We start from the raw sequence: 17,994 nt of genomic DNA, 5'->3' as shown, positions 1-17,994 counted from the left end.
CACTTATGAAAACCCCAGAAGGTTTTAAAGCAGGACCCCTAGACCCCCAACCCTAGTACAAACAAAACCATCACCAACTAGCTGTAGGACGCAGAGAAGTACTTTTAACTGCTGTGCCTGTGCATGCAGCCTCCTCTTAATCTCTAGATGGTCAGTTTGAGGTGTTATCTTTGTCATTCTGTCTTGCTTTCAGTCATTATAACTTCAGTCCAGCTGAAACTTAACCCCAATACCTCATGCTTTCTCTTCTTACTCAAGAGAGTTTCCACAGGCCATGGCCAATGGAAACTTTTTTGTTTGTTTGTTCTCTGTTTTGTGTGTTTTTTTAAATGCAAATCTCAAGCCCTTCCTCAGACTCCCTGAATCAATATTCATATTTAAACATATGATTCCTATGTGATTGATACCAAGACTTAGCAGCACTGTGGGATTGTACTCCTGGCAATGAAGTTTGCCTAAAATTTTTCATCAACCTTGTCAAGGAGGGGGTGTCTGTCTATAGGAAGACATATAAACTTAAAATACTTGTTTTCTTGTCATATACATACATATAAGAGAATAGCAGACTGTATATAGCCTAATTCTATTAAGAAAGCCATTCCTTCAGTAACAAGTTAAATAAGACTAGCTTTGTAATCTGTTCTTCTATCTCCTGATAATTAAGACGGGGCATATCCTGCACACAGCTCTACGCTATGCTCTGGTTAAAGAGACATGAGCTGGGTCAGGGCAGTGCTTTTGGTGTAATTGAGCACAAGGGAACTGAATTCAGATTCCTATCATCCACATAAAACCTGGGCCAAATGACATGCTCTTTTAATCCCAGGGCTAGGAAGGCAAAACCAGGAAGATCTCTGGGGCTTTGTGGCAAGCCAGAGTAAGCCAAATTGATGAGTTCCAGGTTCTGCGAGAGACCGTGTCAAAAGTAAAGTACAGGGACCAAGACATTTGATGTCTCTATCTCTCCTCCATATGTATATGCACACACACACATATGCACATGCACACATACACATATGCACATGCATACACAAACAGGTACACCCATTCACATACAAAAGACATAGACAACACATTCATACTTTATGTACTGGAGTTTATAGTGAATCTAGTGAGAAATTCCTGTTAACTAGAGAATCTTTTCCCGCCATCTTGTGTCTCCCCAGGTCTCCAGCTAGAATAATAAAGTAAATATTCAAAAAAAAGTCCTTAAATTAAAATCACAATAGCGGGATGTGTGAACATGGCTTGACTAATATTTTGCAATTGTTTGAACTGTTTGGACAAAGCCCATCAGAAAGCTGAGAAGAATGTGGCTAGCATTTAATTTATTCCATTTCTTCTTGCACTATCAAAGTCAGAACAGTTTGTCAGGTTTTGTTTATAGCATGTTACTTTCCTAAAGCAATGCATCCATGTTTCTCATTATGCATGAATAGTATTTGGTTAAATATGGTCTACACTGCTGTCTACCTAACGGGTAGAAATGATTTCAGCAGAAAAAAAAAAAAAAAAAAGCAAGATGTGTGGTTGGAATGTGTTCTCTTCCCTCTCCCTCCCCACCCCTCTCTTTAAAAAAAAATTCATATTGGTTTTGGCCTTTGTTCCAAGATACTTGTATCTGAGAAGAGATTTCCAGACAACAGCCTTTTGACTGAGTGACATGAAGCTGGGGTTACATCTGTCTTGCCTTTAATTCTTCTCAAGTTAAATAGGAAGATGGAAGATAATTTGGCTCCAACAATGATTTGAAAATGTCTGCCTAGAAAAAAAAAATTGGCCAGAAAGTAAAAAGCTCTGAGAAAATCAGAGTTGGAAGAAAATGTAGGTAAAGCCTACTTTTGCTGGAGAAAGAGTGGGGAGGGAAGGGGAAGCCCACCTCCATTTGACAGACAAGGAGAAAGAAACTCAAAGGGAGAGAGGTGACTTATTTAAGACCAGTTGGGTTTTAATGAAAAAAACGGAAAGGACGCCTTTAGTTTATGCACAAGTTCCTGTAGTAAGAGCTCTAATAGACTTTCCAGCCTCCGCTCATTTATTCCCCTGTGTGAGGGGTGTTTGTGTGTTTGCATGTGTGTGAGCACACAGGTCTGCAGGTGTGTGTGCACATGTGTGTCGAGGCCAGAGGTTGACATCGGATGTCATTCTCTGTCTCCTCCTTAAATACTGAGGCAGAGACTCTCACTTGAAACCAGAGCTGGCTGATTTGGTTTGTCTAGCTAGCCAGCTTGCCCAGAAATGCCATCCCTGCCTCCTGAGCACTGGGAATTAATTAAAAATGGGCCCACTATGCCTGCCTGAGGGTCGCTGTGCTTACATGGCAAATGTGTTAGACATGTCACACTCCCCAACACCCTCCCTCTCTCCCTCCCTGCCTGCCTGCCTGCCTTATGTCCTTCCCCTTTCCTTATCCTTTTTTCTTCTCTTCTCTTCTCTTCTCTTCTCTTCTCTTCTCTTCTCTTCTCTTCTCTTCTCTTCTCTTCTCTTCTCTTCTCTCTCTTCTCTTTTCTCTCTTCTCTTCTCTTCTCTTCTCTTCTCTTCTCTTCTCTTCTCTTCTCTTCTCTTCTCTTCTTTCTCTTCTCCCCTCTCCCTTTATCTCTCCCTTTCTCTCTCTCTCTTTCTTTCTCTCTTTCTTTCCCTTCCTTCCTTCCTTCCTTCCTTCCTTCCTTCCTTCCTTCCTTCCTTCCTTCCTTCCTTCCTCCCGCTCTCCCTCCCTCCCTTCCTAACTAGGTGGATAACTTCCTGTTAGTCTGTATATCCCACCAGCCATGGACATTCATGTTTATTGCCCAGATATAGAACAAAAGCCAAGGGCGGATGTTCCAAATGCTTCAGTTCTCTTATTTATTCATTTTCACATTACTATGAGGCCTCTTGCTCATCCAACACTGGTTGATTCTGTCTCCCAGTTCAGTCGACCACTGGAGTGTTCTGAGGTCTCTGTTCATGTAGTGTCTGTTCCCTCTGAAATGCTATTCTCTCACTCTCAGATTTTTCGAAAGTCTCTTGCTCTTCCTGTTCCCATGTAATCATCCGTAGTTGTCTTTACTCTTAAGCTGTCTTTGCCTCCTCACTGTCCAGCATTCCTTTCATGAAGGTTTGCATGCATAGATCTTATATATTTTGACTTTCTACTTGTTTTGGGGTTGGAACTACACTTGTGTTGAAGTGAGTTTTGTAGCCAGCATATAGTTTGCAGCCCCTCTCCCCCACCCTTTTTTAATCTACCGATCTCTGTCTTTCGATTGGTTTATGTGTCGATTTACATTTGAGAACAGGTTTGATGTTATTACATTTAGATCTATTTGCTTTCTTTCTGCTTTATCTCTCTGCTCTTTCCAGCTTCCCCTTGCCTTTTAGTTATTTGAATGTTTTCTACACCACTGAAATTCTTCTATTGTATCTTAGATTAAGTCTCCTTTTTTTTGCATACTTACATTTTCAACAGTTGCTCTGAATAATAAAAAAAACTAACCGATAACAGTAAATGCTAGACCAATGTTTACTACTCCTGAGTACTCCTGAGGAATGCAGCCTTTTTATCACTACATAGAATCCTTTATCGTCTCCATCTCCCATTAACGTTGTGCTGTTCGGTGACAATTGACTTTAAATGTCATCTTGCTAAACCCTAGTCTGGGAAGACAAGCTTAGTTGAGGAGCTACCCAGGTTGGCTTGGTGTGTGGTCTTGACTGTGAGAGCTTGTCCTGTTTGTTGACTGGTGTAAGAGGATCCATTGGGAATGTGAGCAGCACCATTTTATAGGCTAGACCGCAAACCATACAGAGGAAAGTGGGCCAGACATGAACTTAAGCATGCAGATAACGTAGATGTTTTCCTTTCTCTCTTTTTCTGTATAGGTGACAGCTATTTCACATCATGCCTTGGATTCTCACAGAAATGGACTGCAACCTGGAGCTGTTAGCTCAATAATTTCTTCCTCCCCTTTGTGTCGGGGTGTTTGTCACAGCAACAGAAGAAAGTAGAACATGTTCTATTATGTTGATATATTTTGAAATCATAATTTGTCCACAGGTGGTATTTCCAGGGAGTATTGACATGTGTGAGGGTAACAGATGGGGAGGGTGTGGCATCTATCCTGAATGAGTAGAATACATTTGAATGCTCCAGAGGAAAAGGGAAGCTGGAGGCCAGAAATCAAAACTGGAGGGTATCTTTATCTCTCTGTGTTCTGTCACTATGCCATCCACTGACAGCAGTCTCTGGCTTCTTTGTTCTTCCAAAGAGCCTTCTTTTGTTTTGGTTAGAAACCTGCTTCTCTGCCTGTCTATTCTTGCAGATTTCCATTGTTGGATTAAGTGCTTGTGAATCCCAGCACTCAAGTCTCTCCTCTTCTCTAGAAAAGCAAGGCAATCGTCCACTGTGTTCACCTGCATGCCTGATGGTTCTGAGCTTCCTCTTTTACTCCTGATGCCTCCAGTTTCATGTTTCGAGCACTTCCATGTGTCTGTTTTGCCTTCCCCGAGTAGAGCAAGTATGTTCACTAATAACGCCCTTTGCAGTGTGGGCCCTCTGCAGTGTGGGCCCTCTGCAGCGTGGATGTAACCAGTAGCACTGACGGCCATCTGTGATGGTTGAGGGGTCTTGGGGAACTGTTTAGGCAATGACTCAAAAATATGCATTCCTGGGAGTGGGGGGTTTCATTTCATAGCATATGGTGTTAACTTGGGGCATTGTCTCTTTATCTATATTCCATTTATTTCATTCATATTATTTTTTGTAACCCAGCTCCTTTCAGATCCTTCCTCCTTCCCTATCCAACATCATATTCTTTCTGTCTTAAAATAAAAGCACAAAACAAAATGAAAACATGCACACCACACACACACACACACACACACACACACAACCAACAACAACAAAGCAAAGCAAAGCAAAGCAAAAACAAACAAAGCAAAAACAATCATGGAGTCTGTTTCGTGTTGGCCAACTGTCCCTGGTCATGTGACCTGCCCTGGGATGAGGTTGATAGACCCAGTGTTGTTCCCTTGAAGTTTTTCTGATTTTGTCTTTCCCATCACCTACTAATTGCAAATGGCTTATTGGTTAGAGATGAGGCTTTGTGTCCACTCCCACTTTTCCATGCTAAGGTTTTATCTGGTTTGAATCTGTGCAGATCTTAAGCCTGTTGCCATAGTCTCTGTGGTTTCAGATTTGCACACACTGCTTGCTTGGAATTATCCACTACTTCTGACTCCTTACAGTCTTTCCATTTCCTCTTCTGCATAGATCCCTGAGTTGTAAGAGATCCAGCTGTAAGGCATTTTTTTCAATTAGTGATCAAGAGGGGAGGGCCCCTTGTGGGTGGTGCCATCCCTGGGCTGATGGTCCAGGGTTCTATAAGAAAGCAAGCTGAGCAAGCCAGGGGAAGCAAGCCAGTAAGTAACATCCCTCCACGGCCTCTGCATCAACTCCTGCTTCCTGATCTGCTTGAATTCCAGTCCTGACTTCCTTTAGTGATGAACAGCAATGTAGAAGTGTAAGCTGAATAAACCCTTTCCTCTCCAACTTGTTTCTTGGTCCTGATGTTTTGTCCAGGAATAGAAACCCTGACTGAGACAACCAACCCACCAAAGAGCATACACAGGCTGGACCTAGGCCTCCCCACATATATGTAACAGATGTGCAGCTTGGTCTTCATTAGGGTCCCAAATAACTGGAGCAGGGGCTATCCCCAAAGATGTTGACTGTCTGTGGCATATGTTCTTCTAGCTGGGCTGCCTTGTCTGGCTTCAATGGGAGAGGATGCACCTAGCCCCACAGAGACTTAATGTGCCAGGTTCGGGAGATACCCAGGGGGTCCCCTACCCTGACAGAGGAAAAGGAGAGGAAGGGATGGGGGAGGGAATGATTGGGAGGGGAGGAAGTGAGTGGATGTAAAGTGAATAAGGAAGGAAGGAAGGAAGGGAGGGAGGGAGGGAGGGAGGGAGGGAGGGAGAGAGAAAGAGAGGGAGGAGAGAGAGAGAAAGGAAGGAAGGAAGGAAGGAAGGAAGGAAGGAAGGAAGAAAGAAAGAAAGAAAGAAAGAAAGAAAGAAAGAAAGAAAGAAAGAAAGAAAGAAAGAAAGAAAGAAAGAAAGAAAGAAAGAGGCATCTGGTTACTCCAATAACATTGGTACCACTAATGCACAGATACATCTTGCAGGCAGGTTGTTCTTGCAGCTTGCAGCATTCATAACTGGGTGAGACTCTTAGCTATTTTTCTTCTCTGGTGTGTTTCCTTCCAGCACTGTAAGTGCTAATCAGTAGAGAAGATGCTTCTAGTTTGGCACCAGCTTGATTTCTCCGTGTTCAATGATATAATCATGTGGTGCCTTCAGCAAGAGGGTCTTACTAGGAGTAAGTGCCGTGGTCCTGTGTACACCCCAACACACAAAATAACTGAACAGAACAAAAACTTCTTTCAAACTAGAACGCATTCAGATATTGCATTGTCTTACCAAAAAAGAGATAATATGATTAATCTAAAATGGTCGTGACGCTGTAATGGAGACAGACCTTCCAGAAAACCCTGGTGGTAATAGGTGGGCAGAGACAACCTCGGGGAGTTCTAGAAACCTCTGGTGACAAAGGTTTAACTTCCTGATTGAGATAGAGGACTCCAGCCTTGTCATCTCCCTTATGCTTCATTGAGCCTAAGAACATAGGTGTGTATATGTGCATATGTGTATGTGTGTGTGCATGTGCACATGTATATGTGCATGTATATATTATGTAAATATATGTGTATATATAAGTGTGTGTGTATATACATGTAAACGTATTGTGTATGTATGTACAGAGGTTCACAGACGCTCCAGCTGAATGGCTGCTAGACCCATGGAGAGTGTACATTGTGAATAGCAGTTTTAATTCATGTGTACTGTTTTATTATCTAGCGAATTTTAAATTAATAGAGACCTTCTCCAGGGTTTCCTAAATTAAAAGACTCATGTGATATTTTTACTCATTTAGTTCCCAAAATGCATATTTAATTTTATTTTTCTGTCTATTTCTTTCCTCCTTAGCATTCTTAAATAAGAAACTGTTGCTTCTCTTTTAAATGGAGAAGGTCCTGACCCCCCTCTAAAAGGAAAACCATTATCATATTTCTGCTTCTGAGAATGAGCTCTGGTGTTGGCCTCTTACACTGTATCTGGCCATTTATTGGTAGGCTGAGCTCTTTGGGGTCTTTGTTCCATCACGTCACATTGCCCATGCCATAGGTATACCCTCCAGAATAAAGTTAATATACCTTTTAAACCCTCACTGTTAAAGTTTCACAAGCTGTGAGTGTTCACCCAGGCTGTGTGTGTAGGGGACAGCAGGGAGGTGATGTCACCCCAAGACGGTCAGTGAAGAATATCAGCACACCTAGGGGTAAGGAGGGTAGCTCTGGATTCTCAGATGGTAAATGTCAATATTTCCCAAAATTCAGATTTAACGTTGAGAACAAATGTAACTTCTGTCACATCTTCATGGAGCACAGACTTATTTAAACACAGCTCCTTATTTAGTCATTTCTAATTTTCAGCCCGCAAACATCAGTGTTTGCTTCTCTGTCACCTGCCCCTGGCAACACTCAGTCTCAAGGCTCTGACAGACAAAGGCCTTTCACGATCAACTGTGTCTGGCGAAGTCGTGCCACAAAAGAGCTCTTGGCTGTATGGCCCAGTAAATAGCTCTCTCTTACTCTGCCTCATGCCCAGATGACAACATGGTTCGAACGGGGGTTCTTAGAAACGATCCGTGACACAGCTACCACATGCCAAAGGTTTTCTTGGAATAGGTTGCATATGAAGCACTGAAAAAAAAAATCCTCTGCTTTGAATTGCACCCAACTCTGAGTAGAGTGCACAAGAAGTAGAGTTGGCTCTTGGGATTTAACACCTCTGTCAGGCAAGCTCTTCCCTCCCGCAGAGGTTAGGGCAGGGATGCTCGACTTTGTGTGAGCACCAGATTGTTGTGGAAGAAAAGTGAATGTGCCAGCTAGGTTTTGATTTTTCATGTTCTAAAAGTGTAACATGGTGGGCTTGGAGGAGTTGTGTCTGCAAAGGAAAAGACAGATGTCCACAGTGGAACCCACCCATACCCCTGTGGATTTCCCACTCTGTGGTGTTTATTCTGCCAAGTCTACAGTTTCTTAACAGATAATATGGAGGAGGTATTAAAAGCTGGAATCAACTAGAAGCAGTCTTGGGCCTCCCATTTAACTGGCTAGCCTGGGGCTACGGTTCTCCGAACATGCTTCCTCATTTAGAGAAGAGGGGAAAACCCAGTAGGTATCCTGGGGATACACTTTGAATCACAGTCCTCAGAGGACTGAACAGAAGGGTCACATATCAAGGGTGAGGCCAACCTGGATTTTAGAGTGAGGTACTGTCTCAAAGAACTAAAATAAAACAAAACAGGAGAAAAAAAACTCAAGCATGAGGTCATTCCAACACTAATAAGAAAGGTCTTAAGGTTATTACAGGCCATAGTACATTAACATTAACTTTTAACTCTGTTCCTGTGTTTACGCACACATATGTGTAAGTAGAAGCCAGAAGTCAATATCTAGTGTCTTCCTTGATTGAACTCTCTAGCCCAGGTTTTGAGACCAGGGTCTCTTGCTGAGCCTGTATCTTGCCAGTTTGAGCTGGACTAGCTAACCACCAAGTCCAAAGAGATCTTCCTGTCTGCCTCCTTGGCTTTGAGATTATGAATGGATGCTGCCATTGTGGGCATGTAGGCATGTGTGTGTGTGCTGAGATATGAATTCGGGGCCTTGGGTTGTCACAGCATTATGCTAACTGAGCCATCTCCCTAATCTACTCCACTTTTACATTTTAAGATATAGTCTCGTACAAGAGCTAGAGTCACCCTGTTCCTCTAGGCTGGCTAGTCAGCAAGCCCCAGAGATTCCCTTGTCTCCACTTGCCCAGCAGTGACTTGAGGTACAGGTTACCATACCCAGCTTCTTACACAGGCACTGGGTGGGGGACTGAACTCAGAAACCTCAGGCTTACTTGCAGAGCCCTCAACTGACTGACCCATTTATTTCCCTAGTCCATGAGTTAGGATTTTAATAACACTGAGACTGCTCTATGTTAAAGACTATCAAGACTGCTCTATCAAGACTGCTCCATGATAAAGGGAATTTCACCAATTCTTACCACCCAGATTCCACCCCTGGCCCCACATGTTGAAAAAAGAGAAGCAATCTCCAAAACTTATCCTCTGACCTACACACGTGCTGTCTCACGCGTGTGCATCTGTGTTCATAAAGTAAACAAACAAATGAATAAAAATACAATGAAGCTATTTTTTAAAAGTTTTGAAAGTCACATGCTCTGAGTATTTTATGATAATAACTGTTAGTACTGATGCTAAGTATTGAGAATGGTAAACATTTATTGAGCACTCACAGTGTACTGAACCCTTTTCATACTTCCTCTGGTGTGCGGTTATCATAGCAGGACAAGTCCCAGGCACAATGACTCTGACGTAGCAGAGACTAAATCACATATTTGGAGGAATGCTTTGTTGTTTTGAGGAAGAATCTGTGGTTCATGATGGCAGACTCACCCCTGCTTCATTTCGCTCATCTCATATCCAAATTCACGTGTGTACATCTTTTAAATAAAGACTTCACACACACCCCGAGGGCAGAACCCAGGTCTCTTCTGGCCACTGGTACTTGTGTCCAGGGTGTTTGGATCTATTCTGATCAACAGTTCTCAACAAAAGACGGTTTGTCACCCAGGCTCTGTCTGGCAATGTCCAGAAGCGATTTTGGTTACCACAAACTACTAGCATCTATACATTCCATGGTAAAGGGGCCACTCAGTGGCCTCCTGTGTCTGGGACATCTGGAATTTGAACATTGTGGCCTGCCAGCACTGGTGAGCTCATAGACTGTGATTTAGGGGAGCAAAAATACATGAATAAGTAAGTTCACACCAGTGCTGAGCCGTGAATTGTGCTGTGTGAGCTCCACCCCCGTCGTCAGACAGGGTTTCTATTCCCTTCATGACCCCTACTCTTCACTCTTCATTTCCCTTATCTTCCATCAGGTTGTGGTTTTGTCCAGTTCAGTGACAGGACTTTAAAAACAAAAACAAATGTGCAAACACAAATCTTAAAAAAAAAACAACAAAATCTGTTCTTTTTCCACCCTGTAGAGACTGAATGGGAATCTCTGAGGCCGAGGTCTAAGCATCTGAAAACCTATGTCACCCTTCTGTGTGGTTAAACTCTTGAAATAAAATGTGTGGAGCATTATTTTATCGCTGCAGAAAGTAAAACCGAAGCACGCTGTAGAGAAGGCTAGAATTTTCTAGCAACTCATCTGTGAGTTGATTTTTTTTGATTCATTGCTGTTGTTTGATTTAGGAGCATGGATCCAGAAACAAGAAGTAACCACCACGGATGCAGAGAGAATAGCTACGGGAGTCTAGTTTAAACACAAACAGAAGAGAAGTCTAAAAACTCTCTTAGGTGTGTTATGACATATTACATAAGAACAATTAAACTAACGAAGATAAACGGTAGAAAGCCAAAATAGTCACCTAAAATAGTCAGTGTTCTGTTTCTATAACAAAATACCTGAGCCAATTTATAAAGAGTAAATGGGTTTATTGGAGCTATAGTTTTGGATGCTCAAACATATGGTGCTTGTATGTGCTCAGGTGTAGAACACTGCATGATGGTGACATAGTGAGATGGCATTGTGTGTCAGAGTAAAACGGTCACATCTCAGACTGGAGGAGGGACAGGGACACAAGTAGGGTGGGAGGAGAGGGGTAGGTAAAGAAGAGAGGGAAGAGAGAATGAGATGCCACCATCCAATCACCTTCAAGGGCAAGTCCAATGACCTAAGACCCTCCCATAAGACAGGACTCTCTAAGGTTTTCTCTACCTCCCACCAGCACTACCTGGGGAACAAACTTTTATTCGTGGGCCTTAGAGGGACAATCACAATTCATAGTACCAGGTATTCTTTGAAGATCATCACCCTTTGCTGCCCTCTCATAGACCACTTTTCTGAAGCAGCCTCTTGGCGTCATCCTGGCCAAAGGAAAGTAAGGTGACAGACATGCTGGTGTCTACAGTTCAGTATTGCACTTGCTCCAGCAACTTCTGGGTGCTCTATGTTTTGTGTCTGACATATTCTCTAGCCTGATATTTATTTTACTTTCCCCAAATCATTTATTCTCAATGAGATCCCTACTCTAGCCAAGACAATAGATTGCTCTTCACAACCTGACAGCAAGGTAGGTCCCCTTGCTGTGGACAAAACCCACACAATTCATTGAACATGAAGAGGCTGAGCTGGTGCCTATATAGAACCTTCATTCCCATGTTCTACTGTCTGAGACATGGGGAAGGTATTCCACATACTACCGAAAGAGGAAAATAAATACCAACACAATCATAAAGCCTTTAAGCTACAAAAGCCTGCAGAAAAGCTAGGGCAACAGTGGCACAGACATTGTGAGAGTAACCAACCAATCTCTGATTTGACTTAAGGCCCACTCCATTAGATGGAACCTATACTTCAATCTGCTTGGGTGGCCAAGAAGCAGAGTCTAGACAGCTCAGAGACCTCGGGTAAAATCAAATACTACTGCTCTAAAAGAGAGTAATAATAAAATGACTCCTAACAACATACTGCTATACTCATAGATCAGTGCCTTGCTCAGCCATCATCAGAGAGACTTTTTCCTACAGTAGATGAAAACAATAGAGACCCACAGCCAGTAGTAGTACACTGTAGTGTACAGTGTAGTACACTGCCCAATGGCAACACACAGTGATAGTGGCATGTGTCAGAGTAAAACTGTCACATCTCAGACTAGAGGAGGGACAGGGATGCAAATGGGATAGGAGGAGAGTGGTAAAGAAGGGAGGGGAGAGAGAGAGAGAGAGAGAGAGAGAGAGAGAGAGAGAGAGAGAGAGAGAGAGAGAGAAACTCAGCTTTAAACAAGATGCCTCCATCAAACCCCTCTCCTCAGAGCTCAGGTAACCTTGCTGAAGAGGAGACAGAAAGAAATGTAAGAGCTGGGCTGGAGAGATGGTTCAGTGGTTAAGAGTACTGACTGCTCTTCCAGAGGTCCTGAGTTCAATTCCCAGCAACCACATGGTGGCTCACAACCATCTGTAATGGGATCTGATGCCCTCTTCTGGTGTGTCTGAAGACAGCTGCAGTATCTATGTGCACAGAGGGGATGGAAGACACCAGGAGAACAAGGTTCTCTAAAACAAATGAGCCAACTCCCTATGAACTCACAAACACTGAAGCAGCAATCACAGGGTCTACAGAGGTCTGTACCAGGCCCTCTGGTTATACATTATAGCTTTTGGTTTAGTGTTTTTATGAGACTCCTGAATGTATGAACTAGCATGTCTCTGGGGTTCTTTTATTTTTCTGTTGGCTTGGCTTGTCCAACTTCGATATGAGAGGTTTTTTTCCTCTTAGTAGATTTTATTTTGACACTTTTGTTGTTATCTCCTAGAAGCCTGTTATTCTCTAATGAGAGCTGCCCCCCACTCCCGTTAACTCTGCCATATCCACCCCATGTCCCGTCTCACCCAATTCTCACTCACTCATTTCCTAGCAAACAACTCCAGAGGTCATAGTGGGAGTTTAACAATATATAACAAGATGAACTTCTTTGTAACTTCTTAATATCTTGTTGCTTTTCCTTGCCCATGGAAGTGGGATGGTTCTTTTACATCTGTGGAGCAGGTTCTCCCACCCCTTCCTTTCCAAAACGCCACCATTCATCACTAAAACTGAACACACCCATTTCATCAAGCACCAGTCAGTTTAGCCAAGAAGTTGCTCATGGGTTTGAGCACATGTGCATGAGGGGATGGGGGTGAGACTGGCTATCATTGCTACCTTGGGATTAAAAATTACAAAAAAGCAATTACTATATTGCAAAAAAATAATAATGATTACATTTTGGCTTATACCTGAAGAATATATATATATATATATATATATATATATATGGAGTGTAGTTGCTCTGTGTTAAAGTTCCTGGCATGTTATTTGCTCTTTTTTTTTCATATTAGACAGTAAATATGTGAACACACATAATACTCTCATTAAGGGATCTTTTTAGTCAGGCTTATGTCACCTAGTAGAAGTGCCTTTGGCCAACCAAAGATGCACTTAGCTCTTTCAAGATTCTGACAGCCAACACTTCCAAAACAAGACCCAATTTCACTCTTGCACAGAGTATGCGACTTTTGAAAATAGATGACAGAGAAATCAGATAACACTTTGAGAGGGAACAAGGTATACGTAGCTTATAATCGAGGTGTAGGGCAAGTGTGATATGCTGTTAGAAAATTAGTCATGTTCCTGTGAAACTCAGGATGGCTCTTCTCTCTGTCACCCCTAGACATGTACTGGTAACCTCAGCATGTGCAAAGAATATAACTCACCAGGTGTGCATTCCCTGGGGTAAAACATCAATACAACCCAAACATAGCAGTGATAGTAAGAAAGGCACAGATGTCATCAAACTCAGCATTGTATCAACCAATGAAGAACCACACACACAGCGGTGGACCTCTAAGACTATATTGAATCTGGGAAATTCTTGGAGCTTCACGACATTTATATCACAGTACAATAAATCATGTGAATCTGTGACCACGCTTATGCGAACTAAACCACCATTGTGGCAGTTATGTAAATGTACACCTACACCATAAAAGCTGTATACATGCGCAATTCTTGATGGTGATGTCCTTCATTTCGGGGAAGTCACGACAGGAACTCACACAGCTAGCCACATCAAAGCCACAGTTGAAGACAGACTGAATCTCATCTGCACGCACTACCTGCTTTCTTGTGCTCAGATCGCTCTTTCCCCCTACAGATCCGTTCAGGGCTAAGCCTATGAAATGGTCCCACCTGTGTTCAGGGTGGACCTTCCCACCTCTGTTAATAATCAAAAACGCATCCCCCACAGACATAGCCACAGGCCAAACTGGTCTAGATAATTCCCCATTAAGACTCTCTTCCCAGGTGATTTTAGGTTCAAGAAGATAGTTAAAACTGACCAACACAATTGATCTTATTGGGGGGGGGGGCTTACTGTAAACACGATGTGTGACTCTCCATTGGACCCTTTGATCCTGCATTTAGGTTTACAGTGTGTGTTGATAGCATCGTTCTCTGGTGCTTGATTTAATCTCATGCTCTGTTCATCGTGGACCCTAAATATAAAAATCTGCTGCTAATGTTACCAGCAAGAGGTCACATGGAGTAATTGACCTGGAAATGAAATTTAAAGTGATTAAGGGCTACGGAGGTGGAAAATCGATGATGGTTATTGCTCTCCAATCAAGCATGCCCCAGTTCGCAGCTATGGTCTTGAAAAATGTGTACAAGGCGATCGAAGCTGTTTAAGGATCTGATTTGTGAAAAGCAATGGAACCTGGAAGCTGAGGGTGGTGATCCTAGCACTTGGGAGATAGAGACAAGAGGATCAGAAGTAGAGAGTCATCCTTGGGGAGTTCAAGGCCAACCTGCACTCTCCAAACCCCTATTTCCCAAACTGGAAAAAACTACCCAGATGAGGTGCTGTAAGATTTGGAGGAGCCCCCAGTGGCCTGCATGAAAGACCAAACAGAACTACATTGTATCTCATTGTATCTCAGACATTGTTGTCTGCAAGACAATCGGGACCCCTTGCTACATTGAAACTGGACCCACCCACAATGTTGAGGTTCCAGGTGGTTTGAGCTAGTCAAGGAATGGTAGTTTGTTGCTCAGTGTCAGAATGAACAGTGGACCTCCCAGGGCTGGTGGCTCTTGGATACTCTGGGGAAGCTGATTGGGGCTAGGGGGTAGAGCTACTTGCGGAACAAGATCTTTTGTATGGATCTATGGACAATATCTCTCTGTTCTGGAAATGGAGACTTGAGAGCAGCCCCATTCCCAGGGAGGTAGAGTTGGTGGCCACTTCAAGGCTTTAAGGCAAGGTGAGAGACTTCTTTAAAAGCAGTGTTGTTACAGGGCTGTAAATCAGGGCTCTTTGTGAGCTGGCATGGTGAAAACTCCAGGATCTCTTAGCATAGCCTCCCAGTGTGTCAATACACACACTACCGGTGAACTGCAGGGATAGAGGGAGGGCAAAGGCAATCCAACTCTGCTCCCAGGTGTCCCTGCCAACTCGCTACGCCAGAACAAGACGACCATTTGGAAAGCATAGTTTCTCCATGTCTTGCTTGTGTAGATGAGTGTACACAAGTTGGCTCAATGATGTCCTGATGCTGAATTTCAAACTCAGTAACATGTGACTCTACCCTGGACCTGCACCAGGCACTATACTCTAAGGACTTTGTGTCTAGCCACACCTGTGAGGTGGGGGGCGGGGACTATCAGTCCCATTTCATATGTGAGCAAGCTGAGATACAGAGGGCTTAAGTTATGACTAATCAGTGCCAGGACACAGGGAGTCCAGCTGCACATGCTCGTGAATACAGCCTTTTGATCAGGGTGCCTTCCCTTTGAAGTTGGCCAGCAGGTCTAAACGCTACTTTAGAAACTGCCGGTGGCATGCTTGAGCTTGTTTTTAGCGGGGTTGGCAGCCAGAACTTCACTCATCCACACTGTGCTAGTTTGCTTCCCAGCATCTGCACACTCCCTGGATGTTTACAAGTAACACGGCCACTTGAATGAGTCACTGTCAACTCCCATCAGCATTCTGCCCCCCAAATGCCCACACGACACCATGCTAGGCTCTCAGCCATGCAAGGCTCATATTTATTTGAGCTAGAGCTGCCTTCATTTCTTCCCTTCCCACCCATCTACAGCATTAGTCCGATCTCCCAACTTACTGCTTCATAGTGCTGCTTTGGGCTGATGAAATCTCTTAAGTATGATCTGATCATTGTCTCTACCTTAAGCTTGGCCCATTTGCTAGGGCTTATTATACAAAGGCCAGCACTGTTTTTAGTACAGTGCCCAGCTCAGAAACTCCCCGAGGATCATAGGAGTAGCATGTGTGTGGAAATCTTTCTCCACACATCGCCGATCTGAGGCATACTCTGTAAGCACGCACACACATGCACTCAGTGGTCACATGCTCCCCCTCCCACTTCTGGAATACTGGAGCTGGGAAAAAGCAATCAGAACCTGAGCTGGGGCTCTTGGTGGAGAAGCAGAAGATTTCAGGTGAGCAGTGGATGCAAAGAGCAGAGGCAGTGACCTTTGTGATTTGCAGTGCTTTCTGTTCTGCAGCTTGCACGGCAGGGACCCTGACATCAGAAGCTCTGATGGCCCGAGGCTGTGTTGGAGAGAAAAAGAAATAAAGACAGCTTGCCCTACTTCCAGCTTGTCTAGTAATCCATGTGCAGTCGGGAACCTGGGCCGGGCAAGAGTATGTGGATGAGCGACCTCTAGTGGCTGCCATTGGGAAGCGCTTCCCCGGTTTTGAAGGCTGAAAGATAGGTTTGTGTCCATCCTCAGCTGCGTGGTAGGAGGATTTAGATGAATATATAAACATGCAAACTTAAGGAGCTTATCCTTCAGTCTGAGGAAGTGAGAAGAACACACAGCTTCTCTACTGAGAAGTAGGAACTTCTGAGGAGGCAAAATAGGTAACTCAGGAAGCTGAACCCAGAGGGATGGCAACTTAGAGGACAATTGGAAGGCCATCTTGGATAGGAGAATAGCCCAAAGCAGGCAGGCGAGGAAAGGATCCCTGATGACATGGAAAAGAGATTTCAAGTGAAAAGGATCAAGTCGTCTGAGGTATATTGGGTTGCCTGGAAAGTAAGCCTGGGCTGGGGAACCAGTTCTTACTTCACAGCCTGTGTGTGTGTGTGTGTGTGTGTGTGTGTGTGTATGTGTGTGTGTGTGTGTGTCTGTCTGTCTGTCTGTGTCACTTTGTGTGTGTGTGTCTATATGTCTCTGTGTGCCTGTGTGTGTCTTTGTCTGTGTGTCTCTGTGTGAATGTATGTGTGAATGTGTTTGTGTGTGTGTCTGTGTATCTCTGTGTGTCTGTCTGTTTGTCTGTCTCTGTGTGTATGTTTTTGTCCTTGTGTCTGTGTCTCTGTGTTCCTGTGTGTGTCTCTGTGCCCATGTGTGTGAATGTGTTTGTCTGTGTGTGTGTTTATGTGTGTGTCTGTGTGTCTCTGTGTGTGTCTGTGTGTGTCTATGTATGTGCCTGTGTGTGTATCTGTGTGTTGTTTGTGTCTCTGTGTGTGTCTGTGTATGTGCCTGTGTGTGTCTGTGTGTTGCTTGTGTCTCTGTGCGTGTCTGTTTGTCTCTGTGTGTGTTTGTGTATGTGCCTGTGTGTGTGTGTCTGTGTCTGTGTATCACAAACACATGTGCTTGGTGGTATGCTTATAGAGATCAGAAGAAAAATTACCAGAGTTAGTTCTCTTAGTCCTGCATTGAGTCCAGGGAATTAAACTCAGGTCATCAGGCTTGGTAACAAGAGCCTTGACCCCCAGAGCCACCTCACTTGTCCACTTGGGCTCTTTGTGATGTACCCTTCTTGGATCTCCACCGTGGAAAACTATCTCATCTCCCAGCCTGGGTAACTCCTTTGTCCCAAATGTATGTGTGGCACATTTAGTTCCAATGCTAACAACATCAGGGGTTGTGAGTTCAACCCCACCAGGGCTGAGTTGTTAACACGGGTGAGGGAAGCAGGCTGCCAGGAGGATGCTGGTATTCCAAGGATAAAAATTTTCATTTTCAGCTTTTAGAGACATTGGCCAGCCTAGAGTAATGAGTACAGATGGAAAGAGTAGAGGTTATGAGAAAAACAAAACAAACCAGGGAGATTAAAGCCTGTGGAGGAAGGGGAGGGAGTCCCTCAAATAATACAAGAATGGAACTCAGTTCAGTGTGACTCTGCATCCAAACTTTGAGAGTCTGACTCCAGTTGGTTCATGTAAGGACAGCACACTTTGGGGACATTTTTTTTTCTGATAACAATTATAACCCAGTCCTAAGTGTAGAACAAATTTAAGGCATG

The sequence above is a fragment of the Mus caroli genome, unplaced genomic scaffold (assembly GCF_978045245.1).
Source record: "Mus caroli unplaced genomic scaffold, Mus_caroli_1 scaffold_15, whole genome shotgun sequence".
Lineage (NCBI taxonomy): Eukaryota > Metazoa > Chordata > Mammalia > Rodentia > Muridae > Mus > Mus caroli.
This window is presented reverse-complemented; position numbering follows the sequence as displayed.